This window comes from Eulemur rufifrons, chromosome 30 (assembly GCF_041146395.1).
Source record: "Eulemur rufifrons isolate Redbay chromosome 30, OSU_ERuf_1, whole genome shotgun sequence".
In the NCBI taxonomy this organism is placed as follows: Eukaryota; Metazoa; Chordata; class Mammalia; order Primates; family Lemuridae; genus Eulemur; species Eulemur rufifrons.
Window position 1 is genome coordinate 41632261 of NC_091012.1, and position 16886 is coordinate 41649146.

The 16886-nt window shown below is 37.7% G+C and overlaps 1 protein-coding gene across 2 annotated transcripts in view; it reads right to left on the reverse strand.

Moving 5' to 3' along the window:
- LOC138378120 (heparan-sulfate 6-O-sulfotransferase 2) overlaps nucleotides 1–16886 on the reverse strand; it is a 321943-nt gene that overhangs the window by 296394 nt on the left and 8663 nt on the right. The window lies entirely within an intron of this gene.

Consider the following 16886-nt stretch of genomic DNA (forward strand, 5'->3'; position numbering starts at 1 on the left):
TATATAATGCAGATATTACAAAAATGAAACCAATGAAAACTGAAGTTGAAAAGAATAACTGAAATGAAAAATTTATAAGGGTTCAGCAGAGGACTTGAACTGCCAAATAAATAATCAGCAAACCTGAAAATACTTCAGTAGACATTATATGCCTTCTGAAAAAGAAAGAATATAGAAAAATGAACAGAATCTCAGAGATATGTGGGACACCATAAAACATACCAACATACACCTAATGGAAAGAGTGCCAGAAGGAGAAAGCAGAAAAAATATATTTTTTTTTTTTTTTTTTGAGACAGAGTCTCACCCTGGTGCCCGGGCTAGAGTGAGTGCCATGGCATCAGTCTAGCTCACAGCAACCTCAAACTCCTGGGCTCAAGTGATCCTCCTGCCTCAGCCTCCCGAGTAGCTGGGACTACAGGCATGCGCCACCATGCCCGGCTAATTTTTTGTATATATATATTTTAGTTGTCCATATAATTTCTTTCTATTTTTAGTAGAGACGGGGTCTCACTCTTGCTCAGGCTGGTCTCGAACTCCTGACCTCGAACGATCCACCCGCCTCGGCCTCCCAGAGTGCTAGGATTACAGGCGTGAGGATTTCTGGCGCCCAGCCAGAAAAAATATTTTTAAAAAAAAAAGTCTAGAACCCTCTCAAAACTGAAGGAAAAACATTAATCTACACATCCAAGTAGCTCAAGAAACTCCACGTAGGATAAATGAAAAAGAGATCCTAACACAGACATATCATACTAAAAATGTTGAAAGAAAAAGACAAAGAGAAACAGTTCAAAGCAGCAAGAGAACAATGATTCGCCACACACACAAGAACCCCAATAACATTAACAGACATAATAGAGGACAAAGGCAGTGAAATGACATTCCAAATCCTTAAAGAATAAACTATTAACTGAGAATCATATATCTCCAGCAAAAGTATCTTTCAAAATGTATAAAGAGGCCGGGGGTGGTGGCTCACACCTGTAATCCTTAGCACTCTGGGAGGTGGAGGCAGGCAGATTGTTTGAGCTCAGGAGTTCGAGACCAGCCTGAGCAAGAGCGAGACCCCGTCTCTACTAAAAATACAAAGAAATTATATGGACAGCTAAAATATATATAGAAAAAATGAGCCAGGCAGGGTGGCACATGCCTGTAGTCCCAGCTACTCGGGAGGCTGAGGCAGGAGGATCGCTTGAGCCCAGGAGGTTGAGGTTGCTGTGAGCTAGGCTGGCGCCACGGCACTCTAGCCCGGGCAACAGAGTGAGACTATGTCTCAAAAAAAGAAAAGAAAATGTATAAAGACATCCACAGATAAACAAAAACTGAGAGAACCTCATGCTAGCAGTTCTTCACTACAAGAAATAATAAAGAAAAATCCTCAGGCTGAAAGTAAGTAAGGTCAGATGGTAATTAAAGTCCACATGAAAGAAAAAAAGCTCATACAGAAATAATTATGTAAGAACAAAAGACAGTATATATGCATATTTCTTCCCTTTTTTCTCTTAACAGATTGTAAAAACCAATTATAAAATAATATATATATAATTTTATTGTTGGGCTCATAAAATATAAACATTTAATATATTTGACAATAACAAATCAAAAGAGGTGGGTGTGAGCAAGGCTGTAGTGGAGTAAGGAAACACAAAATAGTAACTCAAATCCACAGAAACAAATGAAGAGAACAAGTAATGGTACATAAAATGGTTTATAATAAACTCTCTCACCTTCTTTAAAAGACATAAAATTTCATCAAATAATAATTACAACAATGCACTGCTGGGTTTGTAACATATATAGATGTAAAATTTATACCAATAACACCACAAAAAGGAGAAAGAAGAAACAGAGCTATTTAGGAGAAACATTTCTACATGTAACTGTAATTAAGTTATTACTATAAATATGAAGCAGATTCTGATAAATTAATATGTATAGTTAAGCCCTAGAGCATACACTGAAAAAATAACAAAATACAGTAGAAAATAATTGAAGGAATTAAAATGTTACACTAGCAAATATTCACTTAATACAAGAGAAAGCAATAAAGGAGGAAGAGAGCAACAAAAAAGACATGAGATATATATATATATATATGAACAAAAGTAAAATGGATCAAGCTATGTCAGTAATAATGTTAAGTGTGAATGGGTGAAACAATCCAATCAAAAGGTACAGACTACCAGAATGAATTTAAAAAAAAGATCCAATTATATGTTGTCTACAGGAGACATACATTATATTCAAAGATAGAAAGAGCATAAGTAAAAAGAAAGAAAAAAGATACCATGAAAATAAGAACAGTAAGAACTATGGAATAGCTATGCTAATATTAGAGAAAATAGACTTTAATAAGTGCTAGTAGAGATAAAGAGGGAAATTTTTACAATGACTAAAGGAACAATGTACCAAGAAAATATAACAATTATAATAAATTCAGCTAACAACAGATCCAAAAAAAACACATGAAGCAAAAACTGACAGAATTAAAGGAAGAAATAGATAATTCAATAATAATGATAATAATTGGAGACTTCAATATCCCAATTCCAATAATGATGTAACAATTAGAAAAAGATCAACAAGGAAAGAGAAGTCAAACAGCACAAAACCCAACAAGTCTTAGCAAACAGCAATAGAGTACCACCAAGAGCAGAATAGTTTTCTCAAATACACACAGAACATTCTCCAGGACAGACCATATGTTAGGCCATAAGACATGTCTCAATATATTTAAAAAGGATGAATCATGCAATGTGTGTTCTTGAAGCACAGTGGAATGAAATTATAAATAATTCTAGAAGGAAATAAATAATAAATAAAACTAGAAGGAAATTTGGAAAATTCACAAATATTTGGGAATTAAGCATCACATTTCAAAGAAAAAACCACAAGGGAAATTAGAAAATGATTTGAAATAAAGGAAAAAAAACAAGAGATGCCAAAACTTAAGAGATGAAGCTAAAGTCATTCTTAGAGGAAATCTTATAGCTATAAATTCCTATATTTTAAAAGAGGAAAGATTTCAAATCAATAACATAACTTTCATAAGATACTGCAAAAGGAAAAGCACACCAAACCTAAAGTAAGCAGATGAAAAGAAAAATTATAGATTACAGTGGGAATTTAGAGTTGAAAAAGAATGGATAAAATCAATGAAAACAAAAAAAAATGGTTCTTTGAAAAGATCAACAAAATCAACAAAACCTGGATTGAACAAAAATAAAAAGAGAAAAGACTCAATTACTAAAATCAGGAATGACAAAGGGACATTAATACCATCTTTTAATAATAAATTGGATTATAGTGTAATACTATGAATAGCTGTATGCCAACAAACGTGGTAATAGACATAATGAAGTTACTAGAAAGACACAAACTACTGAAATTAACTCGAAAACAAATAAACATCTGAACTGAACTCTAAAAAGTAAAATAATTGAATAATTAAAGTTTTAAAACTTACCACAAAGCAAAACCCAGGCCCAGATAATTTCTGTGGTGAATTATACCAAAAAAAATTTTTTTAATTAACACCAAACTTTCACAAACTTTTTCAAAAAATGGAAGAGGAGAAAACACTTCTCAACTCATTCTATGAGACCCCTATTACCCTAATACCAAAACAAGGGAAAGACATCACAAGAAAATACAGACCAATATCCCCTTTGAATAGATGCACAAAAACAAAACACTAGCAAACCCAATCCAGCAACATATAAAAAAGATTATGCACCAGGACCACACGGGTTTTATCAACAGAATGCAACGTTGGTTTAACACCTGAGAGTCAATTAATGTCAAACACTATATCAAAAAATAAATTACGGAATCAGCTTAAGGGTTTATCAAGGGATGAATGGATAAAAATGATGTGGTGTATGTACACAAAGGAATATTATTTAGCCATGAACATGAAGGAAATTTTGTCATTTGCAGAAACATGGATAGATCTGGAGGCCATTATTTTAAGTGAAATAAACCAGGCACAGAAAGACAAATATTTCATTTTCACACTCATATATGGGACCTAAAAAAAAAAAAAGTTGATCTCAAGGAAGCAGTGAATAGAATGGTGGCTACTAGAGATTGGTCAGGGTGGTGGGATGGGGTAACGAAGAGATGTTGGTGAAGGGGTAATTCTGTTTAATAGAAGGAAGAAGTTCTGATGTTCACTGGTACAATGGGGCAACTATAGTTGACAATAGCTTATTATATTTCAGAATAGCTAGAAGTTTTCAAATGCTCCCAACATAAAGCAATGATGAATGTTTTAGGTGAATCTTGTCCCAGTTACCCTGATTTGATCATTGTTTGTTGTGTGCTTGTATCAAGATGTAACATTTAATCCAAGAATATGTACAATTATTATGTATCAATAAAAAAATTTAAAAAATGAAGACAATAAAAACATAATTATCTCAATCGATGGAGAAAAATCATTTTACAAAACCCAACACCCATTCACTAATTTAAAAAAATCATGAAACTTGAAATAAAAGAGAACTTCCTCAATCTGATAAAGGGTATCTAGGAAAAATCTAGAGTTAACCTCATATTTAATGGTGAAAGACTGAATGTTTCACCCCTGAGATCAGAAACTAGATACAGAAGCCCATTCTAGCTGCTTCTATTCCACATTACACTGAAGATTCTAGCCAAGGAAGTTATATGAGAAAAAGAATTAAAATGCATTCATATTGGATAAGAAGGAAAACCATCTATTTATAGATGACACGATCTTGTATAAAGAAAATCTTAAGGAATATAATCAAAAATATTAGAACTAAAAATTCAAAAATAAGTTCAGCAAAATTGCTGTGTACAAGATCAATATTTAAAAATCAACCGTGTTTCTATACAGTAGCAATGAACAATCCAAAAATGAAATAAAATTCCATTTACAATAACATCAAAAGGAGTAATATACTTATAAATAAACTTACAATCCAAAAAATATACAACAGGCCGGGCGCGGTGGCTCACGCCTGTAATCCTAGCACTCTGGGAGGCCGAGGCGGGTGGATCGCTCGAGGTCAGGAGTTCGAGACCAGCCTGAGCAAGAGCGAGACCCCGTCTCTACCAAAAATAGAAAGAAATTATATGGACAACTAAAATATATATATACAAAAAAAAAAAAATTAGCCGGGCATGGTGGCGCATGCCTGTAGTCCCAGCTACTAGGGAGGCTGAGGCAGTAGGATCGCTTAAGCCCAGGAGTTTGAGGTTGCTGTGAGCTAGACTGACGCCACGGCACTCACTCTAGCCCGGGCAACAGAGCGAGACTCTGTCTCAAAAAAAAACAAAAAACAAAAAATATGCAACAATATTGAAAGAAATTAAAGAAAACCTAAAGAATTGGAAAAAACAGCCCATGTTCATGGATTTAAAGATTGTTCATATAGCAACATTCCCTGAAATTGATCTATAGATTCAACGTAGTCCCTAACAAAATCACAGCTGACTTCTTTGCAGATATTCATAAGCTGATTCTAAAACTCCCAATAAAATTCCAGGTACCCAGAATAGCCAAAACAATCTATAGAAAGAAAACAAAAATAAAGGATTCATTTCATACTTCCTTATTTCAAAACTAACTACAAGGCAGCATTAGTCAAGACTGTGTGGCATTTGCGTAAAGATAGCTGTATAGATGAGTCAAATAGAATTAAGAATCCAGAAATAAACCCAAATATTTATGCTCAATTGATGTTTAACAAAGATACCAAGGCAATTCAATTAAAAAAATAGTCTTTTAAACAAATGATACTGGGACAACTTTTATCCACATAGAGAAGAATAAAGTTGGACACCTTTCTTACACTAAGCACAAAAATTAGCTCAAAATAGATCACGGACCTTAGTGTAAAAGCTAAAATTATAAAACTCTTAGAAACAGATACCGGAGTACATTTTTATGATCTTGGGTTAGGCAAAGCCTTCACAAGAGACAAAAGTAAAAAGTTAAACTGAACTTCATCAAAATTTAAGACTTTTGTCCTTCAGTGGACATATTCAAGAAAGTAAAGCAACAACCACTGAATGGGAGAAAAATATTTGTAAAGCATATATCTTATAAGGGACTTGTATCTAAAATATACAAAGAACACAACTCAATATTAAAAAGAAAAAGTAATAACACAATTAAAAATGGCAAAGAACCTGGGCCGGGCGCGGTGGCTCACGCCCGTAATCCTAGCACTCTGGGAGGCCGAGGCCAGAGGATTGCTCGAGGTCAGGAGTTCGAGATCAGCCTGAGCAAGAGCGAGACCCCGTCTCTACTAAAAAATAGAAAGAAATTATCTGGACAGCTAAAAATATATATAGAAAAAAAATTAGCCGGGCATGGTGGCACATGCCTGTAGTCACAGCTACTAGGAAGGCTGAGCCAGAAGGATTGCTTAAGCACAGGTGTTTGAGGTTGCTGTGAGCTAGGCTGATGCCACAGCACTCTAGCCCGGGCAACAGAGTGAGACACTGCCTCAAAAAAAAAAAAAAAAATGGCAAAGAACCTGAACAGACATTTCTCCAAAGAAGATATTCAAATGGACAATAAGCACATGAAAAGATGTTCAACATTATTAGCCATCAGGAAAATACAAACCAATTCCACAATGAGATATTATTTCACACTCATAAGATGGCTATAATCAAAAGGACAGATACTACAATGCAGATAAACCTTGAAAACCTCACACTAAGTGAAAGAAGTCATACACAAAAGGCCACATATTGCATGATGCATTTATATGAAATATCCAGTGTTGGCAAATTCAATGACAGAATGCAGATTACCAAGGCCTGGGGAAAGAGGGGAACAGGGAGTGAGTGGGTGCTTAATAGGCACAGGGTTTATTTTGGGTGTATGAAAATGTTCTGGAACTAGACAGTGGTGATGGTTACACAGCAGTGTGAATATACTAAATGTCACGAATGATAAATTTTATGCTATGTGTATTTTACTACACTAAAAACAAAGGTAGTAACAAATGTTGAGGATTTGGAGAAATTGCAAACCTCAGACACTGCTGGTGGGAATATAAAATGATGTGGTTGCTTTGGAGAACAATCTAGCAGTTCCTCAAAAGGTTAAACAGATATTTACCATACACAACCCAGCAATTTCATTCCTAGATAGACACTGAAGACCATTTAAAACATATGTTCACACAGAAACTTATATATGAATGTTCATAGCAGCATTATTCATAATGCGGAAAAGTGGATACAACCCAAATGTTCATCAACTGGTAAATGGATAAACAAATATGGTACATTCATATAATGGAATAGTATTCAGTCACAAAAAATAATGAAGTACTGATCCATGCTACAGTATAGACGAACCTCCAAAACATTATACTAAGTGAAAGAAGCAAGACACAAAAGGCCAATATTATAAGATTCCATATATGTGAAAACTCCAGAATAGACAACTGTATAGAGACAGAAAGCAGATCAGTGGTTGTCAGGAGCTAGAAGGAGAAAAGAATGGGCAGTGACTGCTAATGGTTATGGATTTCTTTTTGGAGTGATGAAAACGTTTTGGAATTTGACAGAGGTGATGGTTGCACAATTTTGTGCATATATTAAAAACCACTGTGTCTGTATACTTTAAAAGGGTGAACATTATAGTGTGTGCAGTGACTCTAAGTAAGAAAAGAGCTTTAAGATGTATCATAAATTTAAATGTAAAAGTCAAAACTTTTAGAAAAAGCCCCTAGGAGAAAATCTTTAAGTCCTAAGGCTAGGCAAAGAATTCTTAAGACTTAACACCAAAAACATGATCCACAAGAGGAAAAAAATGATAAATTGGACCTCATCAAAATTAAACATTTCGCTGTGTTCAGATATCATGTGAAGGGGAAAAGACAGAGTGTGGACTAACGGAAAACATGTGCAAACAACATAACTGACAAAGAACTAACACATAGAATATATAAATGATACTCAAAACTCAACAGTTAAAAAAACAGAAGCCAGGCCGAGCATGGTGGACACGCCTATAATCCTAGCACTCTGGGAGGCCAAGGCAGGAGGATCGCTTGAGGTCAGGAGTTTGAGACCAGCCTGAGCAAGAGTGAGACCCCGTCTCTACTAAAAATAGCAAGAAATTATATGGACAACTAAAAATATATAGAAAAAATTAGCCTGGCATGGTGGCGCATGCCTGTCGTCCCAGGTCCTCGGGAGGCTGAGGCAGGAGGATTGCTTGAGTCCAGGAGTCTGAGGTTGCTGTGAGCTAGGCTGACACCACGGCACTCTAGCCCAGGTGATAGAGCGAGACTCTGTCTCAAAAATAAATAAATAAAAATTTAAAAATACAGAATCCAATCAGAAAACAGGCAAATGGCATGAACAGACACTTGATCAAATAGGACATACAGATGGCTAATAAGCATGTGAAAGGATGTTGAACATCATTACCATCAGAAAAAAAAAAAAACCACAATGAGAATTCTACCACTGAACCACCCATGCACTACTGGGGCGGGGGCGGCGGGGGGGGGGGCGGGGACACACGTGCACAATATACATAGCCTAAACTTTCGTAGCCCCATAATAAGCTGAAATTTAACAAAAAATTAAAAGTAAAAAAAAAAAAACCCACAATGAGACACTTCTACACACTTATCAGAATAACTAAAAATAAAAAATAGTGACAACATCAAATTCTGGCAAGGATGAGGAGAAACCAGATCACTCATACATTGCTGGTAAAACTGTGAAATAGTATATAGCCACTCTGGAAAACAGTTTGGCAGTTTCTTATACAACTAAATGTGTAATCACCAAATGACCTGGAAGTGCATTCTTGAGCATGTATGTTAGAGAAATGAATACTTATCATTCCACAAAAGCCTCTCCATGAATGATCATAGCAGCTTTATTCACACTGGAATCAGCCCAGATATCCTTCAATGGGTGAATGATTAAAGAAACCGTGGTATATACTTACCATGGAATATTCTTCAGCATTAAAAAAGAATGAAATATTACCCCATCTCAAGGGAATTATGTTGAATCATAGAAGGCACCCAAAGCCAGCTTTCACTCCTCATCCAGCAGAACCCTGGTGCCCCAGAAATCCAAGCTGAAAGCCACCGGTGGCCCAGACTTCTAAGTTCTCACCGCTAAAGCTAACACTGTTTGCATGGGGCCAAGCGCCTCCCTCTAGGACCCTGAAACGGATGTGAATACACTGATGGTCCCAGAGCTTCTTCAGCCATGGCAAATGCAGTCACAACAGTGGCTCCATCTGGGAAGGGGAGGCCAGAGTCACTAAGAGACAGTCTGCCCTTTAATTGTGGCAATAATTTATCCTTTAGGCAATGGTGTTTCTCTTTCTCAAACCCAGCTTCAGTTCCTGACATTTCAATCGAAACTCCTACCATTTCTTCAGTATTTCTACCTCCTTGAGGTTGTGGGAGAACATTTATATTCTTCCTAAGTTTCTTGTGCTAAACTAAATTCAGAGACCACCAAGATATGAAACCGAGATCCAAATGATATGGGTGTGCACACCTTGGGCTTTGTGGCATTCAGATCTCTCCATCTTGGCACGTTTGCTGCACACAGAACTCCCCTGTAACCAGAAAGTGCTCCATCCTACAGTCAGATCCCAGCAAACCCGAAGAGCTGGACTTTGTGGTCCCAGGCTTGTTTGTAGTCAGCATGGAAACCTGACCTCTGGGGCATTCTCTAGAGAAGACATTCCCAGCCAAAGGTCACAACTTGAGACCCCACACCCAGTCCCAGGACACTAGAACCATAACCTTCCTACAATGAATAATGGTTACATCACCATGATTTAAAAGCAAAACAAACATGATATTCAATGGAGAGCATCACAATCCTGTTCGTTCCAATCCAATCAAATTTTTTAAAAGGGGAGAGTTTGTCAAATGCAACTGCTAACTTCTATGCATATGAATCCTGTATGCAGCCTCTCACTTAGCATCCCGCTGAACTCCAAAAAATTGTGAGCCACTTTCCTACAATGGCATAAAGCAAGGTGGCTGCAACACAAGACACCCTCGCTGAGATGCGATGAGCTAATCTGGCTGCATTAAACAGTCTAGCTGAGCTACATCCCTTTAGCTCTCCCCATATCTGAAGCACACCCCCTTCCCGTGCAGGAGGAAACCAAAAAGTCTCACCCTAATGATCTCATGACATCTATCTCTCTAAACTCCTCACTAATAATTTTTCAAGACCATCAGGATTATATAGAAGTCTCACTCAAAGCTGCATGTATGCAAATTCTGGCACTTTAAATGGATTCTGTCCTTAAGTGCATAAACCAAAAAGCATGGGAACAATTGGATTAGGAAAGCAAGGGTTTTTTTTTTTTTTTACCCCTTCTAATTGGCATTAAGTCACCAAACATTGTCAAACATACATCACTTGCTTAATTATTTTGTGTGTGCATGTATATATCTTTATATCTTCATAAACATATAAATGAGAGAGAGATGCAGATTTAATGTACACCCATATGGCGATAAATACAAAAGCTTCCAGAAGATTGTAAAATGCTATACTAATGCTAAAATGATCACTTTCTTTTTTTTTTATTTGCTTACAAGTCACAAAGAATAAACTGAGGGAGGTAAACGTAAAGCATGGCTCTTTACCTAAAAGGAAAAATATGCACAGAGCATTTTGTTCAATAATGCAATTTTTTAACAAAAACCTTGCTTCGGCTTCATAGTCTCATATTAGTCTACTTAATCTTATAGCATGTTTATACATAAAATCATTTTACATGTTCCTTAAAATTTTATTGAAGTAATTTTTCATAAATAGCCTACTATGCATCATTCACCCCAATATGCTTTATTTCAACATTGCTTTAATGAGCTGTAGCTGGCCTATTACACTCTTAGAACGTACTATACCACTTTCAGCACAACGAATCACAAAATTAGCAAGTATTTTTGCCTCTGGAGTTTCTGGCAAATAGGTTCAAACACTTTATCAATCCTCAAGATGTTTTGCTAGTTAATCTTCCATTTAGCAAAGTCTCAGCCATCAGGCATCTGTTGAAGTGGCCATCAGCCCAAGGTCACACTGGCCTCTGGCTGTCTTTTTACCATTCTTCCATGTCTTCAAGCTAATTTCTTTGCCACCCACACTAATAATGCCTGCCAGGCTGGTAAGTCCATGCTAATTTGCATATTCTCTTTAATAGCACTTTTCTAAAAGCTGCCTCTTCCAAAAGGGAGACAATGGTCACTCCCATGGGAATTTGCTACTCTCGCTTGGTTATTTCAGTAACTAAATACATTCTTATTAACTTCATGATAAGCCCCTGGGATAAGAGTGGGCTTCAGGATTCATTTTCTCTGGGATGCCTCCCTTGGTTTTAAGAGAAAGTATCTTTATTTCACCGGCTCCTCTGCTCCCAGAAGGCATGAGCTGCACTGGCAGAACTCATTTGCACTACCTTCCAAAGTCTGTCTACACAGACCAAACGCAGCAAAAAAGCTATGGTCGTTTATAGAAACAGGTCACGACTGGTCAAAGCAGTGCAAGTGACATTGCTAATGAGACAACTGCCAAGATTCCAGAAGGAGCGAGATGCTTTGGCCTCTTACAAATTTTGCATAGTGTGTGCGCCATATTCGCAGTCCACATGGGGCACAAATTAAAATACAGTTAAGGTCCTCATTTTCCTTATCTGAAAAAAAAAAAAAAAACACGAATCTTTCCCCTAATGTAACTCTGTTCTTTCCCCTAAAATATCATTCTTCTGTGTAAATCAGTGTTGAAGGCATTTGAAATAATTTGGGTATCTAAATGTTATTTAAAAGGGGAAAAAACTGGCCAGGCGTGGTAGCTCACGCCTGTAATCCTAGCACTCTGGCAGGCTGAGGCGGGAGGATCACTAGAGCTCAGGAGATCGAGACCAGCCTGAGCAAGAGTGAGACCCCATCTCTACTAAAAATAGAAAGAAATTAGCCAAACAACTAAAAATAGAAGAAAAAAAAAATTAGCCGGGCATGGTGGCTCATGCCTGTAGTCCCAGCTACCTGGGAGGCTGAGGCAGGAGGATCGATTGAGCCCAGGAGTTTGAGGTTGCTGTGAGCTAGGCTGACGCCATGGCACTCACTCTAGCCCGAGCAACAAAGCGAGAGTCTGTCTCAAAAAAAATAAAATAAAAGGGGAAAAAAGAGCTGCAGAGTTCACCTTCAAAGAGTAATTTTTATTAAACTTTTTAAAGGTGCTTTTTAAAAATCATTTAACATGTTGGATCCTGATATCTCCAGATAGTTACTTCAGGTCTCCATTCCACTTAGCTCGTATAGACACAGCCACAAAAAAGATAAAGGCTTTTGGACATTCGTCTGAGAATTTAGTAGACATTAAAATATAGCAGACAGGCCAGTTGTCCCGATTGGATTTAAATGCCAGCTCCAATACTGTCTAGCTGTGCAGATTTGGGCAGGTTATATATCTTGTCCAATTCTCTGTTTTCTCATCTTTAAGTGGGCTTTTAAAACATCAACCTCAGAGGGTTTTCTGAGGATTAAATGAGAAAATGTACGCTATGCCCCTTGCACAGGACCTGGCTGAGTAGGTACCCCAAAATAGTAACAGGTCTTCATAGAAAATCAGGCTAAGCTACCGGGGTCAAACTATCACTTTCCAGCACTATTCTTTGCCTAAGTCTTGGAGTTCTTCACTTCTGCATGTAAATTAAGAAACTCGATGTGGTCAGTGAAGGATTGGTAATACTTCCAGATATATCAGACTACTAACGCTCCTTCACGTGCATTCAGGTATAACCCAATCCCTTGTTCCTGCCTGACTGGCCACAACATCCAATGCTTAAGCACTCCATATGGAGAGACAGTATGGTCTACAAGATATTTCATTCACAGAAGTTTTTCAAGACTTAAGGCTTAGTAGGTGGTCTATTTTCAAAAGTGCTCCATATGTGCATGAGAAGAATGTGTATTCTTCCAAGTGGGTGCAAATATATGTCTGTGTGTGTGTGTGTCCATTATACTGAGCTTGTTAATAGTGTTGTTCAAATCTTCTGTATCCTTATCCATCTTTTATTCATTTTGCCTGTCAATTTCTGGAAAAAAGTTAGTAGATTTCATAATTTTTCCTTACAGCTCTGCCAATTTTTGCTTTATATATTTGAAAAGTATAATATTGGGCCGGGTGCGGTGGCTCACTCCTAGCACTCTGGGAGGCCGAGGTGGGTGGATCACTCGAGGTCAGGAGTTCGAGAGCAGCCTGAGCAAGAATAAGACCCCATCTCTACTAAAAATAGAAAGAAAGTATGTGGCCAACTAAAAATACATAGAAAAAATTAGCTGGGCATGGTGGCGCATGCCTGTAGTCCCAGCTACTCGGGAGGCTGAGGCAGGAGGATTGCTTGAGCCCAGGAGTTTGAGGCTGCTGTGAGCTAGGCTGACACCACAGCACTTTAGCCTGGGCAACAGAGTAAGACTTTGTTTCAAAAAAAAAAAAAAAAAAGTATAGTATTAAGTGTATACAAGTTTAGAATTGTTATCCGAAGAATTAAACTTTTAATCATTATTCAGTGATCTTGTTTATACCCAATAATGATTCCTCCTTAAAGTCTATTTTGTCTAGTATCAATATAGCTACATCAGCTGCCTTCTCGTTTGCATAGCTTATCAATCCAATACTTTCTATGTTCTTTGTGTTCCTGTGTTTTTCCTTTGTCTCTCATATATAACATATACCTGGATTCCAGGTTTTCATTCATTGTGATAATCTATGTCTTTTAACTGGTGAGTTTAGGCCGGGTGCGGTGGCTCACGCCTGTAATCCTAGAACTCTGGGAGGCCAAGGCAGGAGGATCGCTCAAGGTCAGGAGTTTGAGACCAGCCTGAACAAGAGCGAGACCCTGTTTCTACTAAAAATAGAAAGAAATTATCTGGCCAACTAAAAATATATAGAGAAAAAATTAGCCAGGCATGGTGGCGCATGCCTGTAGTCCCAGCTACTGGGGAGGCTCAGGCAGGAGGATCCTTGAGCCCAGGAGTCTGAGGTTGCTGTGAGCTAGGCTGACGCCACGGCACTCTAGCCTGGGCAACAGAGCGAGACTGTCTCAAAAAAAAAAAAAAAAAAAAAAAAGAAACTAACTGGTGAATTTAGTGAACTCCTATTTATTGTAATAACTGAGGAATTGGCTGCCATGATCAAAGGGCCTTTTTAAAGTATTTCTGGGTTGTCTTGCTGCAACTTGGTCATCCGTCAATTTCTAAACACTCTTTGCTTGCATTCACTCTCCTGTAAAAAGTTAGCAAAAGCCCAAAGATCTCCAGGAGTGAATTGGAGTTAGTACTTTACTGAAGGTTTGTCATTATTAGTATAGTTAGGGGAGAAAGTCATTTAATGCAAGGAATGTGCACACAGGCCAAATCCATTTGATGTAAATCAATACACTGCACATTTCAATTGTTCTGTATTCCTACAGAAAAGTGCACGGAAGTGATTCATTAGGACTAAACTCTTCACAAGGAACAGACCAATTCTCTCAGGCTCACTAGGGCATCTCCACTAGTAAAATTTAAAAAGCAATCAAACTGAATAAGAAGTCCTCTTTGCAGACATTTACATCAGGGAAGAACACGATTCTTGACAATTCAGAGTAAATGAAGTGCAAATTATTCCCTTATAATATAACCCATAATTGAAGCTTAAATTGTGACTGAAAAAGAGCCCATAGTTTAATCAGAATAATATATTTATTGGTAATTCCCGTGAGCTCATATTTGATACATTTATATTATAGGATAACAAGTTCAAAACTATTGCTAAGTTATAAATATGGAATTTATGCAGAATTTGCATGTATTGAATTTTATTTTGAATCTGCATGTGTGCCTATATTTGAATATTTATAATATTCCAAAAAAAGCACAGTGGAATGTGCAAGACAGATTTATTTAGTGTAATGCTCTGAAATGTGTCAAAGTCTTCAACACTGTTCTTAGAGGCAAAATGGCAGAAATAACAAATGGGATGCAATAAGATCAACTGAATATCTGCAAAGTCCAATACCTAGTCAAACGAGAAAAGCTCTTTTGCCAATAAATATTTTACTAAAGTTTAGACAAATATTTCTCTAAGCTTACAATGACATTGTTTAGATGACATATACCATCAAGTGGATTATTCATTATCCTTTAATGGAAAGGTAGAAATTCCCATTCCTACCTTCCTTTCTAAAGTCAGTTACTAAATATCTCATTTTATGTGTCATGGAATGTCAATATTAGTTTTTCAACTGTGAAGGATGTTCTTTACACGATCAAAATAACTTATGCCTAAGATGTAGTGTTACTGGAGTTTCAACAATAAGATTATGCATCTCACCATATGTATATACAGTAGCCCCCCAGATATCCAGAATTGGTGGGGAATGAACTTTGGAAGCAACGTAGTTTATGGTTAACTGGGGGTAATGCTCTTATGCACTGAAACTGCCCTAGGAAGAGGCTGTCCAGCAAAGGGAACTCCCCTTCTCTCCTGGATGACAGCAACACATGCACTAACTGATCTAAGCTTTCAGTTATGGATGTTTAGAACTGTAGCCCTTTACCAAGCCCAAGGCTTTACTCTTCCACCCAGACCATCGGCCCTGGTATAAACTCACTAGGAATGAGGCTCATGAAGATCCAAAGTCCAGACTATTTGGGGTGCTTCTGGCTAAGGAGAATAAGCCTTATATTTCCAACTATGTACCACTATTAACTTGCTTTTCCACATAATTTATAAGTGAAAAGTTACAATTTGTAACTGAAGAAGAAAAAAATAGCAATTCACCCAAATATCTCTATCCTGTATTGGTATAAGAGTTCCATGTATTGTGTGGGAATATGATAACAGCCAATTATCAGAAAAATCAGCAGCCGATGCCTGACTTACCATGTCTGTCTTTCAGTCTGATGGTTTATTTGGGCTCGGGCTGCTTCCCTCATTAAGGGCTCCCAAGATATCAAGAGGCTAATGAATATCCAGCCATAGTCTTCAGGAAGCAAAAAGTAAACATCAGGCTGAGGGGTGCGGTGGCTCACACCTGTAATCCTAGCACTCTGGGAGGCCGAGGCGGGTGGATCGCTGGAGGTCAGGAGTTCGAGACCAGCCTGAGCGAGAGCGAGACCCCATCTCTACTAAAAATAGAAAGAAATGATCTGGCCAACTAAAAATATATATAGAAAAAATTAGCTGGGCATGGTGGCGCATGCCTGTAGTCCCAGCTACTCGGGAGGCTGAGGCAGGAGGATCGCTTGAGCCCAGGAGTTTGAGGTTGCTGTGAGCTAGGCTGACGCCACGGCACTCTAGCCCGGGCAATAGAGCGAGACTCTGTCTCAAAAAAAAAAAAAAAAAGTAAGCATCAGTGTAATTAATCACAGCTATAGTAAAACATTATTTTAAAAAATTGTTAATGCTTACTTTTTTTTTTTTTTTTTTTGAGACAGAGTCTCACTCTGTTGCCCAGGCTAGAGTGAGTGCCGTGGCGTTAGCCTAGCTCACAGCAACCTCAAACTCCTGAGCTCAAGCGATCCTCCTGTCTCAGCCTCCCGAGTAGCTGGGACTACAGGCATGCACCACCATGCCCGGCTAATTTTTTCTATATATATTTTTAGCTGTCCATATAATTTCTTTCTATTTTTAGTAGAGATGGGGTCTCGCTCTTGCTCAGGCTGGTCTCGAACTCCTGAGCTCAAAGGATCCGCCCACCTCGGCCTCCCAGAGTGCTAGGATTACAGGCGTGAGCCACCGCGCCCGGCCAATGCTTACTTTTATTATAAAAGTAATACTCATAAATTCAAAACCTTTAGAAAAGCAGACTAAGAAAATAAATCACTAATAAATATATTGATATCCTGGTA